The sequence below is a fragment of the Bufo bufo genome, chromosome 4 (genome assembly GCF_905171765.1).
Source record: "Bufo bufo chromosome 4, aBufBuf1.1, whole genome shotgun sequence".
In the NCBI taxonomy this organism is placed as follows: Eukaryota; Metazoa; Chordata; class Amphibia; order Anura; family Bufonidae; genus Bufo; species Bufo bufo.
Genome location: NC_053392.1, coordinates 376,027,650 through 376,047,854, shown reverse-complemented (window position 1 = coordinate 376,047,854; position 20,205 = coordinate 376,027,650). Strand labels below are relative to the sequence as shown.

The window sequence follows — 20,205 nt, the reverse complement described above, 5'->3', positions numbered from 1 at the left end:
TTCCCTAGAGAAGATCAGTATTTGTGGAAGCTGATATATGGCAGTCCTCAATCAGTTGTTAGTCGAAGCTGGCATATCACCCTCAAGCAGTAATTTTGTGGACGCAGGTATATGGAAAACCTCTATCACTATTTTGTGGAAGCTGATATATGGCAGGCCTCAATCAGTTGTTAGTTGAAGCTGGTATATCACCCTCAAGCAGTTATTTTGTGGACGCAGGTATATGGAAAACCTCTATCACTATTTTGTGGAAGCTGATATATGGCAGGCCTCAATCAGTTGTTAGTTGAAGCTGGTATATGACCCTCAAGCAGTAATTTTGTGGACGCAGGTATATGGAAAACCTCTATCACTATTTGTGGAAGCTGATATATGCCAGGCCTCAATCAGTTGTTAGTTGAAGCTGGTATATCACCCTCAAGCAGTCATTTTGTGGACGCAGGTATACGGAAAACTTCTATCATTATTTTGTGGAAGCTGATAGATCACAGCCCTTAATCATTTTTTTCTGGAAGCATGTAAATGCAGTATTATATACTTTCTATGTTAGAAAGTATATTATAAGTATATCACACCCCTCTGTGTATCACACCTATCGATAGCACAACGTTACCAGTCCTTAAAAGGACTTTTGTGACCCTATTATCTAGCGTTTGGTGTCCCTAAGTTCCTAACAGCCTGTCCCTGCTCCAAAATGCAACCTCTCCCTACACTGGCAAAACACATAATGTAAAATGGCTGCCAGATCGGGTTCTGTTATAGGGTTGGGGGTGTGTCCATGTGCTGAAACGTCTCAATTGGCTGTCCTGTCCCACCTGATGGATATGTCATGTGTTAAAGTTCGGCGCAATGCAAAAGAATATGGCGCACGCGAACATCGCCATATGTTCACATGTTCTGCGGATTGCGAACGTGCAAAGTTCGCTGCAAACGGACCACCGGGCGAACCGCAAGGCCATCACTATGCGGGACCATAACTTTTTCATGTTTCCGCTCACATAGCTGTATGAGGGCTCTTTTTTTTTGCAGGACAAGTTGCACTTTCTAATTCCACCATTTATTATTGCATAAGATGTAGTGGGGAACTGGAAAAAAATCCAAATGGAGTGAAACTGGGGGAAAAAAACTTCAACTGCAACAGTTTTATGGGTTTTGTTTTTACAGTGTTCCCTATACACTAAAGCTGACCTTTTATTCTTCAGGTGCGTACAATTACTGAAAGAAAAAAAGAAAAAAAAATTGAAAAAATATATTCTTTTCTTTTCCCTATAACTTTTTTATAGTTATGTGTACAGAGCTGTGTGTGTATCTTTGGGGAAAGGAAGGGGGGTGATCATGTTTTGAGGGTGATTTGTTCTTTTCATTGATACCATTTTGAGGTGTGTATTGCTTTTTGATCACTTTTTATAAATTTTTTGTGGAAAGTGAAGTTATCAAAAAATGGTGAATTGGCCATTTTTAAGAGGGGTGATTAGAATTGTTATTTTTTTTATTTTATTCTTAAAAACTTTTTATTTTTTTACACATTTTTATAATTCTATAAGGAACTATAACAACCAATCACATTACTCAGGCAGAGGTTTCATAGGAACCAATTTGCGCCAGGGGGGGCCCAAGCACGCCCGGAAGAGCGTGCTTCTGGGTTTTTGCTAAAACAGATGCTGTGGTCACGTTTGACCATGGCATCTAAAAATCCATGATCGGCATTACCGCGAGTGGCGCCATCTTTAAAGTTCCAGCTGGTGCCGTACATGTACACCGCTGGTCAGGAAAGAGTTAAATAGTCTGCATTGTATGCTTAAACTGGCCTGCTGAAGTATTCTTTTATACCTTGTTTTAACATACTTTAATTTTAACTATAAGTACATTCCACTTATGAATCTTAAATTTGTTCCTTCCTATGGAAGCAATTTGTATAATAAAAACATTCTGCTCCTTGGAAAGTTCAGTTCTTAAGTGGGCCTCCAAAGCTGTTTTTATAAGAGCAATCCATTAAAACAACAACCATTACTATTACAGTTTTACAATAATTCACAGTGTTATAATACTTGGGCGCTGTAGGGCACCTCAGTGCGGAAAAAAATTCCTCAATAGAAATTAAAAATTCTGGCCACATATTTCTTTTTGTAAATAATTGACCACAGCCTTCTGCAAATTTCTGTATTATATTTTTTAATGACATATGTTTCTTATGAAACAGCTCAGTTATATGTTTTAAGGGACAAAATAACTAAGTTTAATGTGCATAGAATATCTATATCTAGCTATCTATCTATCTATCTCAACTAGAGATGAGTGAATTTTTAAAAAATCCGATTCGCCGGTTCGCCAATTTTTTTTGAAAAATTTGGGTTCGATCCGAATATATTCTTGGCAAATTTTGTTAAAAAAAGGCTATTTCCTGGCTGCAGAGAGCCTTTATAGTGGTGTAGAACACTGTGCCTTGCAGTAACACACACAGGGAGTCTGCTGTGGTAGTGAAATAATACTGTGAGACATGCAGATGACAGGCATCGCTCTTAGTATCACTGACACTTCACTTATTTTGGCAGTCATGGGGCCAAAACTGACCAAATAACTCAAGTATGGGGGATCTGTGGATGACACACTGTTATTGCCGATCTGTGGGTGACACTGTTATGGGGGATCTGTGGATGGCACTGTTATGGGGGGACCTGTGGATGGCACTGTTATGGGGGGATCTGTGGATGACACACTGTTATGGGGGGAATCTGTGGATGACACTGTTATGGGGATCTGTGGATGGCACTGTTATGGGGATCTGTGGATGGCACTGTTATGGGGGGATCTGTGGATGACACTGTTATAGAGGATATGTGGGTGACACACTGTTATAGGGGATCTGTGGGTGACACACTGTTATAGGGGATCTGTGGGTGACACACTGTTATGGGGGATCTGTGGATGACACTGTTATGGGGGATCTGTGGATGGCACTGTTATGGGGATCTGTGGATGGCACTGTTATGGGGGGATCTGTGGATGACACTGTTATAGGGGATCTGTGGGTGACACACTGTTATAGGGGATCTGTGGGTGACACACTGTTATGGGGGATCGGTGGATGACACTGTTATGGGGGATCTGTGGATGGCACTGTTATGGAGGATCTATGGATGACACTATATAGCATCTTATGCTATATGTGTCATCCACAGATCTCCCCCATAACAGTGCCATCCACAGATCCCCCTCCCCATAACAGTGCCATCCACAGATCCCCCTCCCCATAACAGTGCCATCCACAGATCCCCCTCCCATTACAGTGCCATCCAAAGATCCCCCTCCCCATAACAGCCCCGGCCCCGCTGCTCACAGCAGTAGACTATTCCTTAACTGGCAGTAACTTTTACTTCAACTTTAAATCAGTGCTATGATTTTTATTACCTTACAATGAAGCTACAGTAACAGGCAGAGCAGGCGGTGGCGTAACATCACTCACGTGACATGCCTGCTCTGCCCACTTTATGAATGAAGCAGGCGGAGCAGGCGCGTCACATGAGTAAGTGATGTTACGCCGCCGCCCGCTCTGCCTGTTACTGGAGCTTCATTGTCAGGTAATAAAGATGCGCTGATTTAAAGTTGAAGTAAAAGTTACTGACGGTTAAGGACCCGCAGGCATAGCGCCTGTCCGCCCGCTCCCGCCAGCATAGCAATGAATCAGCCGATATTATCAATAACTTTGATTAATCATTGCAGCCCTATTCCACATAGATGTCTACAGAGCCTGTTCTATTAAACGCTTATACAAGTAGAGTAAGTTTGTGTTGACGTCACTCATTATTTTGCCCTTCCTCTGATCTGTCAGAACAATAACCCCCAAAAAACTGATCCTGTCTGTTGAGCATCCACCTTCACTTGGTCAGCATTTGGTCAGTAATCCATTAGTATTGCTAATGCCAAAAAAAACTGTAGTGGATCCAAAACAGAGATGACTGAGTCAATCATTCAAGAACCGCTGGGTTGCTGGTCAATACACGACCGTTAGCTGACACTGGGAGCTCAGGTTTTTCGAAGTGACCCCCTGCTGCCACGGACCCTTACTCTGCTGTGACCTATGCCTGTGCCAGAAACATTTAGACCTCTGCCACTCCCCTGTGCAGAGCCTGGCACTTCTCTGTCTGACATACTGTTAGATGAAATAAATAAATAAAAAGGAAATTAAAACATCCCAAAAACTCAGTAATTTTCTCACTTTAGCACACAACAGTGCCACCCCCATAAGCCTTTTTTTTATTTACCTGTAATACATGCCAAAAAGGGCTGTAATTTCCTCACTTAACAACACAACGGAAAATACTTTTTTGTGCCACTAATACACGGCAAAAAGGGCTTTAGAACATATAACTGCACCGCTGACCGGCAAATATATTTTTTCTTTTGCCACTAATACACGCCTCAAAAGACTTTAGAACAGATAACTGGACCACTGACCGGCAAATATATTTTTTCTTTTTCCACTAATACATGCCACAAAAGACTTTACAAAAGATAACTTCACCACTGATCGGCAAATATATTTTTTCTTTTTTCACTAATACACGCCACAAAAGGCTTTAGAACATATAACTGCACCACTGACCAGCAAATATATTTTTTCTTTTTCCACTAATACACGCCACAAAAGTCTTTAGAACCGATAACTGCACCGCTGAATGGCAAATATATGTACTCACACGTGCAGCAGCCATTTTAGGAAAAAATGTGATTCGTTACCACGAAGAGCAAGGAAATTCGGCTTCGGTGCGAATCACATTTTTCCTGAAATTCGGATCGAATTCCACTTTGTCAGCTTCAATTTGCTCATCTCTAATCTCAATTTATGTTGGAGTATAAAAAAAAGTCAGTTAATAAAAAAAAAATCATTCCATTCTATATGGATCAAATTATGCATTATGTTATATTGTGTATTATACCAAATAATTACCACTTAAATGGAGTATATCTTATTAATCAGAGAGGCAGCTTCAGAGACCTAAGGTAACCCTGGAGGAGCTGCAGAGTTCCACAGCAGAGACTGGAGTATCTGTAGTTAGGACGACAATAAGCCGTACGCTCCATAGAGTTGGTCTTTATGGCAGAGTATCCAGAAGAAAGCCATTACTTTCAGCAAAAAAACAAAAGGCACTTTGTGAGTGTGCAAAAAGGCCTGTGGGAGACTCTCAAAATGTATGGAGGAAGGCACTCTGGTCTGATGAGACTAAAATTAAACTTTTCGGCCATCAAAGAAAACGCTATGTCTGGCGCAAACTCAACACATCACATCACATCACCCAAAGAACACCATCCCCATGGTGGTGGCAGCATCATGCTGTGGGGATGTTTTTCAGCAGCTGGGACTGGGAAACTGGTCAGAGTTGAGGGAAAGATGTATGGTGCTAAATACAGGGATATTCTTGAGCACAACCTGTACCACTCTGTGCATGATTTGAGGCTAGGACGGAGGTTCACCTTGCAGCAGGACAATGACCCCAAACACACTGCTAAAGCAACACTTGAGTGGTTTAAGGGGAAACAAGTATATGTGTTGGAATGGCCTAGTCAAAAACCAGATCTCAATCCAATAGAAAATCTGTGGTCAGACTTAAAGATTGATGTTCACAAGCGCAAACCATTCAACTTAAAGGAGCTGGAGCAGTTTTGCAAGAAGGAATGGGCAAAAATCCCAGTGATAAGATGTGGCAAGCTCAGAGACTTATCCAAAGCGACTTGGAGCTGTGATTGCCGCAAAAGGTGGCTCTACAAAGTATTGACTTTAGGAGGGTGAATAGTTATGCACATTGACTTTTTCTGTTATTTTGTCCTATTTATTGTTTGCCTCACAATAATAAAAAAAAAATCTTCAAAAGTAGTGAGCATGTTCTGTAAATTAAATGATGCAAATCCTCAAACAATCCATGTTAATTCTAGGTTGCGAGGCACCAAAACACCAAAAAAAGTGAAGGGGGGTGAATACTTTTGCAAGGCACTGTATAGCCTGCAAATAATTTAATTAATATATGAGTTGTTGAGCTCAGAGTCTATTAATGTACTTTAAGGTTGTTGATGTAACCAGTTTTATCAGTGTGTTCACCTTGTGAATGATATTTTATTAAAGGGCAGTTGAAGTAGTTGACCTCAGGATAGGTATCATTAGCTAATTGGTGGGGGTCTGACACCCTGCACCCCACCGATCAGCCTATTCACGTGAAGCTCCGTCTCTGGAAGCTGGCACTGGAAATACACAGCTCTGCCAATCTAGTAGTGGAGGGAGTTCATTATGGCAGCACTGCTCTCACTGAAGTCAATGGGAGCAGCTCTGCAGTGAAGACCTCAGTCCACTTCAAGGTAGACAGAGCTGCTTGTTTCCAGTGCTGGAGCTACTGCTGAACATGCTCATCAGAGGGGTTCTGGCTGTCGGACCCCTGCCAATTAGCTAATGATGGCCCATCCTCACGATAGGCAATCACTTGTCCCCTTATGGACTGGGCCTATTTTGGTTTTGCATTTTTGAAAAAATGGTTTTGCAAATTGAAAAAATAAAATAAAAAACACAATTCCACCAAGGTTGTTTGGGTTTTCATATTATGATGTTCAATGTGCGCTAAAAATGTCCTCATTCTGAAGGTCAATAAAATTGTGACATTACCAAATTTGTATTTTTTATTTTGTTGCATTACGTTAAACAAAATTAAAACCTTTGAATAAATCAATTTTCTTTGCATTCACATATCTTTTTATATTCCCATCTATCATAACTGTATGAGGGCATGTTTTTTTCAGGCTGAACTGTAGATTTTATTAGTATCATTTTTGGGGTATGCAAAACTATTTGATCACCCTTACTCAATTTTTAGTGTGGGATAAGGCAATAAAAAAAAATATTTAATTAAGTGTTTATTTTTTTTCCCATTACAGCGTTCATTATGCATGAAATATATGTTAAAATTTTAATAGTTCAGACATTTTCAGACACGGCCATACCATGTTTTTTTTACATTTTACTCTTTTTAGTCCCTTAGGGGACTATAAACTGTGACTTTCTGATTGCTTGTTCCATAGAACATAGTAGAGAGCTATTATGCTTTATGTGATTTTCATTGCCTGCCTGTGAAGCTGTGCCTCATGCACAGCTTTACAGGCAGGCTACTATGACAGGCCTGGAAACCTTCAGCAGGCCCCAGGCTGTCATGGTAACTGACAAGGGCCCCCTGATTTAACTACGGGGGCTTTGATTGGAAGGCAGAGGAAGACGCCTCCCCCTGCCTAACCTCACAGATGCCGCGATCGCTATTGAATGCAGCATCTGAGGGGTTAAGTAACCGGTTTCAGTGTCATCGCTGATCCTGAGTGCCTGCTGTATTATACAGCTGCTACCCACCGTATATAAAGCAGGCTCAGGGCAGCAGCTGGCTCCATACAATCCCTTGCGCGTAATGCCATATATGTACAGCATTAGGCATTACAGGATTAATAAACATTGGACAACCAATATACTGTAAGAAGTTCCTACAGTACAGAGTTGAGCCATTGCTTGGGTTTTTAAATTCATACCGTCTGTTAAAGGCCATAACCTGGATAATATCATGTTATTTTAATTCATTGCATATATATTATGTATTGAATTATAACCAAACCAAACTGCTATGAAATGCTAGTATTTGATTTGATGGCTATTGGATTTGCTTACCTTTTCACTGACATCTTAAAAGCATAATTATATAATATAATATTGAGACCTCTAGAGAACACGTAAGACATACTGTACACCAATCTGATTCTTCTATAATACTATGCAGAAAGCTATATTTAATATATTTACCACTCACTTATACAATTTGATCAGCTTCCTGGTCTAGCCATATGTATAATACAACTAACTAAAATCTGATATGCTGTATACATATAGCAACATTTTTAGAAAAAGTTTAACCAAATCTGGCAGCATGTCCACTCCTGGCCCTGCATTTAATATAGTGTGAAGTAGTATAATTCTCACTTAATGCATTAGTGGATTCTCATCAGAGAACAAGGTTAGAAGGGAAACATTTCAGCTGACATCTGTATGTATCTGTCTCAGTAATGTGCAGTACATGGCTGCTATTTGCATAAGCTATAAGAAGTTATTGTAATAGTGGGCATTTATCATTTAGTGGGGATTTATCATTTATTTGACTTAGAGAAAAACATCTCGTCCATGGATAATAAGGTTGTCTAAACATTTGGCAATGTTTGATAAAGCTAGCAGTGAAATTCCAGAAAAATTACCCCACAATGGGCTAGCATGACTATTGGTAATTACAGTATGCTTGAAGCCTCCTTATTATTTGCCAGTCATTGCCCTAGGCCAGATATGATCCCCCAATATGCTGACACAAAATTTTTCAAGTGAATAACATCGTAAATCACTCCTATAAAGTGTTGGCCATTTGCATTGGTCACTAGTAGTGTTGAGTGAAGCGAAGCATTCCAAACGGAATTCGGTCCAAAGTTTGGAAAAACAAATCTGATTTTACTTGTGCTTCGTAGTAACAAATCAGTTTTTCCTAAAATGGCAGCTGCACGTGCTACAAAGTGAAAGTAAGAAACCCGGAAACGCAAGATCACCCATAATGCTGTGCAGCCAGCCAGTCTGCATACAGCCATCCCCTGTGATGTCACAGCCCTATAAAAGCCTCATCCCCCGCGGTCTCAGCCATTGCCCTTTGAGCTGAGCATAGGGAGAGATGTGGCAAGTGTTCATGCACTAGGGACAGTGTTGCTGAAAATGATTAATAGAAGAATGTTGTAGGGGTAGAGTGCAGGGAGACTTATTCTGCATTTACTTATTCCTACATCGGCAATAAACTAAGACATGTAATTCAATGCCAATAAGATTGAAGCCTTTATTATTCCAGTGCTAGCACAACAACCAATACTATCCAGTCTGCCAGGTATTAATGATGGCCATCCTCATCTTTTGCCGGCTTTACATCTTCCAAATCATCCTTCAAAGTTTTCATGTCCTAGAAAAGTCATCAAAGAGAGGAGGAGCTGGATGTTCCTGATGACATATTCTCATTGATATTAGATGATGTGGAAAAGGAGGAAAAGCAGATGGCAGAAGGGCTCCCACCTGTAGGGCAAGAGAGTGCTTTGGTTGGAGTGCCAGAGCTGATTAATATTTTGTGTTTACTGTCAAATAACCTGCAGGAGATTGCAGGCAAGAACAGCAATAATATGCATATTGTCCACCCAACCTAACCAGCCAAACACCATACCAGCAACAGTCCCTGTTTAAAGGTGCGGCCATTAACAATAAAGAAGGACTATATAGTTTGGTCTTCATTATTAAATAAAAGGCAGTTACGGGCTAATTGGCCGCACGGTTCTTCACCACAGTACGGCCACTCTGTGTGGCTCTGTGTGGCTGTACCCTAAGGCAGAGTGGCCTGGATATGCATGATTTATAGTGCTTTGTGACAAATTAATTAATAACGAATCAAATTTCTTGACTAACTTCGGTGAAGTTGCCGGATCAAATTTTTCAACACTTTGCACTAGATTTTGGTTTGAGAAATACTTACCAACACCTTATATAACTGGCTGAAAGCTATAAAGTAACTTGAAAATCTTGCACTGTGTAAATTAATAAAACAGCCAACATTTATTATATCCAAAGTATAGTCCATTATGGAAAGGTAGATATGGACTATGCATCGTTCCTTGATAGATTTTTACCATCTTTTAGATATAATAAATGGTGGATGTTTGATTAACTCACTCAGTTCTGGATTTTCAAGTTTTTTCGATAAGTGTCCTGAGCTGCAGGGGTGTCTGCTGCACAAGTGGCGCAGTCTCCATGAGCTAAGAGTTCTTTATTGTTTTGACATATTGGCTAAAATCTATTGGTCATTTCCTAAGCTAATTTGGAGATACAGACTTGACCTTTATTGGTGGTGTTCCAGAATCGTATGGAAATAAGTTACTTTACTAATAACGGAAACATCTTTAAGTCTAGCTAGTTGGCTTAAAGAACCACTCCACTCAAAAATGAAAAATCAGCCATCATCTGGTATTTATGTGTTGCCCACTTTTACATTGTTCAAACTTTATGCTCCCTTTTCATTACTATCTCCATGACTTTATGACTTCAGGGCCGGTAGCTGAGTGAGCTGTATAGCAGTTACCACTTAGTTCACATAACTAAACCCCTTCCACAGAGGTAAAAATGTAAACTGAAGTTAGAAATAATGTGCCATAGAGCCTAAGAGACGTCAACGAGGTAATTTTACATCTTAATTTTATCCAGGCTCCATCCCATCATCACTGGTGTCTTGTTAGTATCCTGCAGGGGGTTAGTCATCATTGTCTCATTTTGTGATGCTCTCTGCGTATATTTCTTATACTGACTTTGAAGAGGCTCAATAGAGCACTGCTCTGTTATAGCAGGACAGGCTTCAGCTGCAGCCTAGTAGGGAACAGTGGAGGAACTCTGTCACTGTACCTTTCAGGTAAATTAAACTTTGTGAGCATGTATAGTTCCATGACTTTGGCCAAATGATGAATTTTTAGTTTTTGCTTGGAGTAACCCTTTAATTTCATAGCCAATCAAGACACTTCCAACTGGATGAAAATCCAATTGTTGGATAATCTTTTTGAACAACGCATTCTTGATCCACATCCCTCCCTTAAAATACAATCTGGTAATTGTGCAGGTAACACTCTGTTAGAGAATAAATAAATAGAGTATTACCATCTATTTCCCCTGGATAGGGCCTGGATGACAGGTTAGGTTCCGGACAGGGCCGCACTTATCAGGGCAATAACTCCAAATTAGAAGGACACTTAGGGTGTAATAACCTTGACATGGATACATTAGGGTGAGTTGCTTATGTCCCCACAATCCTGGTACAGTCTACAGTATGCAGAAGTTCTGGATGACAGCTTTACTAACTGTTCATCAACTGACAATCAGTCACTAGCTGTGATCTATGTACATTTCAGAAGAAGGGACATCAGGTGATCTCTCCCCACTGGTAAGACTATTGATATTTTATTCTGATAGCCCGAGGATTTATTGTGCTTTTTGCCTATAAGTTGTACTGTATGTCCAATTTGGAGGACATCAGATACTATTGTAAGTTACCCTGCTTACTTAATAGTCTTCAGCAACCAAGTTAATTAATTAATTATTAATTAATTATTATTAAAGGTTAAGTTTTATCATGTATATTTTTCTGCCAGTTTTTTCGCTTTACTGATGTTGTACTTCTCCATAAGAATGGCTCATTGTTACCCTGAAGTAAGGGCACATATTGTGCCCGTTACCTAATGCTAGCATGTCACACTAGCAGAGCTAACACTACCCTAAATGCCTCTTTTATTCAATGCTGCCTGCCAATAAATGCCTCCTTTACTACTTTGTGGCAAGTTTGTTGTACGAGTAGTAACAAGGCCACAGACACCTTTTCAACATCCATGAAGTGGGCATGGGTTTTTGGTAGCTCCAGCAGTGTTACAAGGCCATTGAGATGATGAGGGGCTGTCACAAGTCTCCTGAGGTGAGGAAGAGCTATCATAAGGCCAATGAGGTGATGCAAGGCTCTGTACCACATTTTTTTGGAATGCACTTCCTAGTTCCTTTTCAGCTGCACTTAGCAATGGACTCAAAAAAAGCAATAGCACACAGATGATTTCCAGGTGCAGTCCATTATATTTCATACTCCTATAGACTTTAATGCATAAGTCTGGTCTGAATTTTTTGTAACAGACATATACAAAGAGGTTTCAATTATTTAGTTAGTTTCAATAGTTATTCATATACATGGCTAAAGTAAAGTACTAACTGCAAAACAAGATAATGAAGATATATTTTAAATATACTAAATTTTACACTTGATTATATTGCTAATTGTGGTAATTGGTCATTGCTCCAATCCCGGCTGATCTCCACTTCCTAATTCTAGGCTCAACACACAGAAACATTGTTAGAACTGCCTGCTTAGCCAATCACTGAGGGTGAGAATTGATTATTTTACATTTTCAATGCATTACAAGTTAAATAAAACTCAGGCAGCCTTTTACATATGCTTAAATGTTAAACCACACAATATTTACCTTTTTAACCCCTGCCTCTTCCAGTGCTGCACTTCAGTTCTCCTCATCTTCCTGATGGCAGCAGTGACGTTTCGTGTACACAAGTCACTATGAAGCCAATCACTGGCCTCAGAAGTATATCAGATGCCACTGATAAGGCCTGTGATTGGCTGAAGTGGTCACTAGAGATGCGCAAATTGCTCAAAATCTAATTTGGGTTTGATTCAGCCAAATCCGTCAACCGATTCGATATGGGTCTGAATCAGTTTTACCTGAATTAAAAGTGCTCCAATTGTCCTGAAATTTGTGTTTGATACTCTGAGGCCTTCTATAAAATATTTTATTTTATCTTATCTCTCACTTTTTATACTTTTAATAAAAAAAAATTCTAAGATATGGATGCAACTTATTTATTTTAAGAATTTTATTTGTTTTCATCGTTTTGCTCATGTCTAGCATTGACTTCACCACTGTAACCAAGAAAATAAACAGTGTTGGTAATGACCAAAGTGCATTGCTCAAAGTGACAGGGGAGGAAGGGGTTGATATTGCTTCTTTTGTTATTTTAGCACATGATTAGGGGCTGCCCTAGATTTTAACTCGAACATCTCGATTATGGAGCTTTAGTGAAACAATTTTTTATCTATTCTAGTAGATTTGCTGTCTGATTTCTACTTTGACTACAGAACAAAGCTTGAATACAAAATGTACCATATTAGATTTAACCTAAATTTTGAAAATGTTCTAAAAGTTTGCTTTCCTTAAAGATCAATGATTTCTAAGTAATATCAAGCATAAATGTCAGTGAGCAAAACAATATGTGTTACTATTGTATGCTTTGCTCTTAAGCTGGCCATTAGATCATTAACACTAAATCTGAAATTTAACGCCTTTCCATATTGAAGCTTGGGTGGAAATGGCTGCCGAGTAAATGTTATAATAATGGCATGTATGAGAAATCTCATATGTGTCATTCTAGCTGGTGGCTCAAATTGGATAGTTGTCAATTTATTTTATTTTTTTAACTATACTTTAACTAAAAACATCTCCACCGACTACTAAAAACATTTTCACCAGTATGGTCAAGTAAGACCAGTGTTTTAAGCAGCAACTCTCCCTTTCCCATTTGTTTTAAGCTTCTTTTTCAAACCACTGAATATACATTTACTTAAGTTTTTCAATCAGATTTTTAGTTTTAGTTTTTTATGCAATACACAAGAGCATAACTAAAGGGTATGCAAAGATAGCTATTACACCTGGAAACTGGCATATGAAGGAGGGCAAAAGCTCCTTTAGCATGTATAAAACCACCAATTTAAAGGCACATGGTGGGTGGAGCCTTGTCAGAATTTTCACTGTGGCTAGGAGCATTGAGTTACATAACTGATCATAAGTTAATTTCAGATCCATCAACAGAACCTTACATTTTTGAATAGACTAATATTGCAAACTGAGATAGATCTGTGTTTTACATCCTATAACAAAACTAACCCTGACTGAATGTATGCAAACTGACGCAAATGGATGGCTTCTTTATTATTCAGTTTATAACTATAGAGTATTAAAATGCATGCATTTTTGTCATGTTATTCTTTATAAAAGAACATGATAGCATGTCTGCTTCCCTCTGCCCTGGATTAATTTTGAAGATTTTTGAAAACTCTCTGAAAGAAAAACTGTCATTGTTGTCTATAGCAGCCAATAACAGCACAGCTTTTAATTTTCAAGAGCAGAATTCAAAATAAAAACTAGGCTGTGATTGGTTGCTGTGGGCAAGAAAGTTTATATTTAAGGCAGTTTCATAAATCTCCAATGTGCATTAAATGCAAATAAGAGGAGGTCTGAGACTCCCCTGGACTAAAAATTAACTCTAACTTCTTATGTTTCCTAGTGATGTCCCATTGCCCTTCTGTAAAGTCATTAATACAAACTAATATAGCTGTAAATATAATATCTTATCGTATCCACATGGGGGTTATAGCCATCAGTTGACTACCAATATGCTCATGGTTGTCGCTGAAATCAAAATAGTCACAGAAGTAAAAAGCCATGCTATGACTAGGAACACGGGCAAAACTATAAGGGTAACCTCACAGCAATGACTATAAGGCCTAGCAAAAGGTTTAATCCAATTATGGATGACTGAATAATGGAATCCAAGAGAGGGAAAATTAGTTTAGATCACTTGAAGACAAAGTAAGAAACAACAAGGAGGCAACTGTGAGGACCAAAATAATCCTAAATACTTCATGTGGTAATTAGGTGGTGCTCAGTTCCAAGTTTTGACATGGGTCAGATGGTTACTTTCTACACCATTGGACATAAAATTTAAAAAAGAAAAATATTAATTGATGAAGATAATCAGTAGAAAAATGCATAATTAGAATGGTAATGTGATGTAGGCCTTCAAACTTCTTAATCAGAGTTTAACAGCTGTGGGCACCTTTATATATATTTGCTCCACTAGAAAACCACAGTCCAAATTCTGTACATCCCTTCATAATGCAAGCAATGAAATCATCAAGAATACATCTCACTGGTAACAACTGTGATCTTCTGACAATAACATGGCATTATCACTACCTGAAACTTATACATGGATGCAATATTACTAGTGAAGTACCCATTGCATAATACAGAGGATATTTCTGAATATGGGGACAGGGACTGATGCGAGTGATGACAATTTCTTTACACCACTGTGGAAAAAGGTATAGAAATATAGTAATGAGGAAATTCTAATATAGCAAAGAACTACTCAACTCGTGTGACATAATCTTGCTATAATATCACCAGTGCAAGAACATACCATTACTATTTTGATTAGACTGTATTTGCATAGATTTTGGCTATATTTACAGCCAAAAGTGCTAAAATCATAGAAAATTTTAATGGAAAGGAACAGGGCACAAAACCACCTCATGTAATACATGATATGGACATGAATGTCATTATTTTTTGCTGCATGTAAATGATCTGCAGGATATCTTTTACGCCAGTTGCAAAGCATTCACATGGGTATATAGCCATTCACACAAGTCTGTCACACTCCATTATCAGAAGCAAGTGAGTGCAGCCGATTAAGGTCAGTTGTACGTAAAAGTAAATAACAGGTTTTCTGGGGAGACTTTTTTCCGTTACTTATAAAAAGAATTAGCAAAACTAGTAAGTATACTATATAGTGAATGTCATAGAAATTGACAGATACTTGGAAAGGAACATGCATGTATGACCCAATCATCTACATCTCATCTCAATAATCTTGAATCTGCACAATATCATGGTTTACAATGTACTCAACGATAACCTAGTTACATGGTACTAAACTGAGATCTATATTGATAATGTGTACGCTACCATCCAGTTATACATGACTACATCTTAAAAGGAAGCAAAAACATAGTAAACTTTATTAACCAAACAAGACGTTATCTGCCGCTTAGCTACATACAATACAATACGTTTCTCAACCTGTACAATAGAAATATGCCGTTTTTAAATAGACTCATGTGTCTATAAAAGCTAATTAACATAAAAAAATAGATTTTCAGTAAAATCTATGCCAATCAAAACACAAAGCTGTCCACAAATAGTATCAGAGTATGTTCACCTACATTAATAATGTTTATTTTTCATAAGCCCTTTTCCTTTGCACTTCAACAGTAGTAAAATATTTTACTTCATCGGCAAAACCATGCCCCGAAATCTCTGGGGCACCAAGGCCATGCCAATGTTGAAAGGTTTCAAATATCAAACTATGCTATTCTGTCAGAGTCTCTGCGATCAATTAGCACATTTCAATGACATGAAAGGTTACAGTCAGGCTCATTTATATCACATCCCTTGTGACAAAATGTGGTTTTGAGAGTGCACTGAGCTCCTGAGAACCTGCACAGTTGAATATAATTGTCTCTAACAAACTTCCAAAATGTTAATCTTGTTTTAGTTTATTTTACACTTTTCCAGTTTTGAAACCATAACATGAGAAGCACAGGGAAGTCAACCAAGTGCCCTTTAAAGCTTGCATTGACGGGAGAGAATAATTATTTAGTCTAAAAGCCTGTTCATCAGCATTTTCTTAAAGCTACAGGATATGATTTTGTTTCACTGAGAATGGGATACAAGTAGCGACAATATTTTATGTAAAATATGAAAAGAAATGGCTAGGAAGGACTGTAAATTAGTGCGACTCTATATTCACTTTTAATAGTATACTATACAGATATGTTAATTTAACAGAAAATAACCATAAAGTCAATAATATACAGTAATATTCATACAGTATAACTATTAATACAGTAAAAGTAAAAATCTAATACTGATCTAAACAATTTGGAAATGCTTAGGCCTTAAATTAATAAAGTGTAATAAATATGGCTGCTATATTGCATCCATGAATATAGGATTCACTAAAAGCAAAGCAATAAAAACTATAAAACACAACATAGTAACAAAGCTCACCAAATAAATGAATGTATGATTAGCTATAAATGTTAATGTGTTAAAAAATGTTAAAGCTCAGCCAACACAGAGCATGTAAATATCTTGTGTATTATCCGAATCATGCATTTAGAAGCGGTAGAAGGAGTGACTTTATAAAGTCCCTATAAATTCCCTTAAAAAGACATTTCTAGGCAACAACATGTTTTAATCTAGACATGAAATGGCCTCACAAAAACAATTATTGAAGAAGCTAGAACCTCACATATTCTGCTTCATTGGGAAATCCTCCCTATTTAGTTCTTCATGTTGCAATCTGAAATATTTACAACCAGACAGTGCCTAATTTTAGTTTTTAAGTGCTTTACCAGTTCTATGAAATACGATCAGCAGCTGCAACATAGAAGTATGCTGAATGCATCACAGCTATTCAGGCATCATGCAGAATGAGACAATCTCTCTCTCTGACGAACAGGCCATTCTAATCTCCACTATGAACCTTGAACATTTACTGACACTTGCGCATCATAGCTTATTTACAAAATTATGGTTAGAATGTGCAACGAGGTCTACTAAACCACATAAAATGAAAAACAACAGTAAACTTAGCATTTCCAGGTTTTGTAATACATATTCAAGGTTCGATTAGTAAAAAAAAAAGAATTTATAATATTAATAACATTTCAATTTATATTTCTATATTGCATATATTGTATTTGTACATACATACTGTATAAAAATGTGCAAATTTTAAAGCCTGAAGATTGCTTGCTTAAAATGCAATTAGAAGACAGAACATGTCTACATGTGTGTACTATGTGTACCTTAATTTACTACTACTGTAGATTTCAAATGAACTTAAAATATACTGTCCAGTTTTTATGCAAACTAGTCACTACATATCGCTAACATAAAGGATTTTATACAACTGTTTAGTATTTGCAAACTATTCCAAAAACCTTACTACAGAATTAAAGAGAACACAGTTGCTTAGTTGCTACATACAATATCATAATATTGTGCAAAAAATTGATAAATATATATAAAAATTATATATCCATCTATTACCCTAACTAACTAATGTGTTTCCTGCTTCTTTTGCAATGTGGCTTCTGGCTGTGCATATGACTATGGTGCAGTTTATAGCCCTTATCACCAAGTGAACACTTGTTTAAATACAATATTTTTAATTATTAATTATGCGTTATATTTATTATTTACATTGTCGTCATTTGTCACTGTCATTATTATTGTTTATTATATGTGATGTAACTAAATATGGAAAGCACATTTATTCCAAACTATTTTGATAGACATATCATAAAAAGCCAAGGTAAATAATGTATATAGGAATTCTACAAATACCTAAAAACAGCTCCACTTGTGCTTTCTCATGGCATTTGATGATAAAGTGTTTCTCTTATAGGTGAAAGTACAATGATGTGAACAAGGAGAAGTGTTAAGTATTTAGGGCCAATGTGTGAAATTCAAGCTAAAGCATTTTTCCTAGGGTATCAGGTTTTCAAAGTGTTGAGAAAGACGGCCAGATCGGCAAACATATGGCCAAGAGCCCATTTGGTTGGAAAACAGAGAATCTTGTTGCCTTCACACTGATCAAATGCAAACACATACACACAGGCTCCACGTGGAACTGTCTTCATACCAAAACACAAGAGACAGCATTGCATGGTGTCTATATCAAGGAAGAGGAAGTATCAGGCATATAGGAAAGAATCCACAAAACAGGTAAAAAATAATTAGATATATATAGTATAATTTTATCATTTTGTATTTCTTATTGAACGCACCAAAAAAAAAAAATATATATATATATACACACACACATAACTGTAAATTAACATAATTATATATATTATTTTTAATTTAAACTAAACCTACTGTGTATTGTATAAATTTGATAAAATCCCATAAACATATTTATGTATTTAATTTTTTTATTCACTTATATAATGGCAACATTCCGCAGTGCTGTACAAAGCTTTAATCATTCACATTAGTAATATCCTTGACACCAACCTTCTTTATTAATCTGATAAAGCAACATGGATTGTTAATAAATCTGAATATTATAGTGGGAAATGCAATTCAAAAAGGGCACAGGAGGTAGAGATTACCCCAAATAGACAGGGCACCTCCCAAAAACTTTCCTTCTTGACATTTGGAGGCTCCTTCCCAGCTTCTGTCACTGATTGATCCCTTAACCCAAACACCACCCTTAACTGGTGATCTGATAGCAACCACCACATTTTCATGTTTGCTTCTGCTGGAAAGGAACTAGGGTGGAATAGAATAACTCACCTTCTGTTACAATCCTGCTACCTTATGCTTGCTCCTCCTGACAGTTACTGGAGGTGGCTCCTTGAAGATCAAGTCCCCTCTACTGAGAGTGTCTGTCCCCTACACAAAAGTTTCAGATCACATAAGCAGTCAGAAGAGCAACAGTTCCAGTACTCCTTCAACAGCCTTTATGTATTGACTTCAAGAAGAATGCACAACATAAAGTAGCCAGAAAGAGAGAGACAACTCAGGGGTCTGGGCAGTGAGAATCCCACGTGAAATGTTGCTCAGCACAGAGGTGCCTGTGCTGGTGCTGGAGAATGTGAGCTCATGTTGGTCTGCAGAGAAGATAGCTGCCCGTTGTCATTGCCTCCTTCTTTGTATGTAGCATGTGTTTAAGTAGAGTAGTTCCTTCTGGCCAGCTCCACTCTGGTGTTTTTTCTTCCCACACAGAGTCTGAGTGTAGCACACAGAGTACAGGTCCTCAGGAATTCTCTCACCCTCCTTCCCCCTTTCAGCTTCTCTTTCTACTGATAGTCTCTCACGTTACCAGCCTGTGACAGTGCACAGCTCTCTGCCCTGCAATTTACACTGCTATATGCTCTTTTGTACTCACATCTGCAACTGAGTGATACAAAAAAAATAATTTTATCTACATACGTGAACATTTACCTTTCTTTCCACTAGATGCCAGTGCTTAAATGGAAATAAAATTCAAGCTGATGTAAAGTACAAATCTCGTTTAATACCATTCCTGCACGAAACCTTACTGCTCAATGTGTTGTAGAAGTTAAAACAGCTGCAAATTAACTGCATGTAAGGACACCTACTGCTGTCAAAAGCTAAATGTGGCCTTCCCCCGTTCACAGATTCAATGCTCATGCAACTGTACACACAGACATTCACAATTGAACAGAATACAAAAAGACAAAGCACACAATGTGGATGACAATCAATGTGGTATTTAGTAAGCAATAAAAATGAATATCCAATATATAACAAAACAAACATTACTCAGTCGTGATCATTTTGAAAGGAGAGAATTAAGATAGAAGTACTCTTCTGCAACTGTTAAGCTCGCCTGTTTGTCTTGCAGTCTAAAGAGATTCAAAAATCAAGATCCATTTATGTAACGAGGGAACTTCATCTCGCAGGGACAACCAACTGTGACACCCTTTTCAGGATAGTAGATAAATCAGATGGTCACCCATCATTTCTCTCTAAGTAGTCAGATGGGAACTGTATTTTATGTAGTTTTTGTTGTATTGGCAGAGCTACAATTTCGATATAGCTTTACAAGATTCCAAGGAAATGTTTTGTTCTTTCCTCAGTGCAGATGATTTCAACTGTCTAATTGTAACAAAAAAAAAAAAAACTTATACATCCAGC

At 37.8% G+C, this 20,205-nt stretch overlaps 1 protein-coding gene across 9 annotated transcripts in view; it reads right to left on the bottom strand.

The window, feature by feature from the left end:
- Positions 1 to 19,342, bottom strand: part of EYA4 (EYA transcriptional coactivator and phosphatase 4) — a 390,423-nt gene extending 371,081 nt beyond the window's left edge. For all 9 annotated transcript variants that reach the window (XM_040429159.1, XM_040429165.1, XM_040429163.1 and 6 more), the window contains exon 1: positions 18,838 to 19,342. The gene's annotated coding sequence lies outside the window, so the exon portion shown is untranslated. The remainder of the gene's footprint in view (positions 1 to 18,837) is intronic.
- Positions 19,343 to 20,205: the final 863 nt, after the last annotated feature.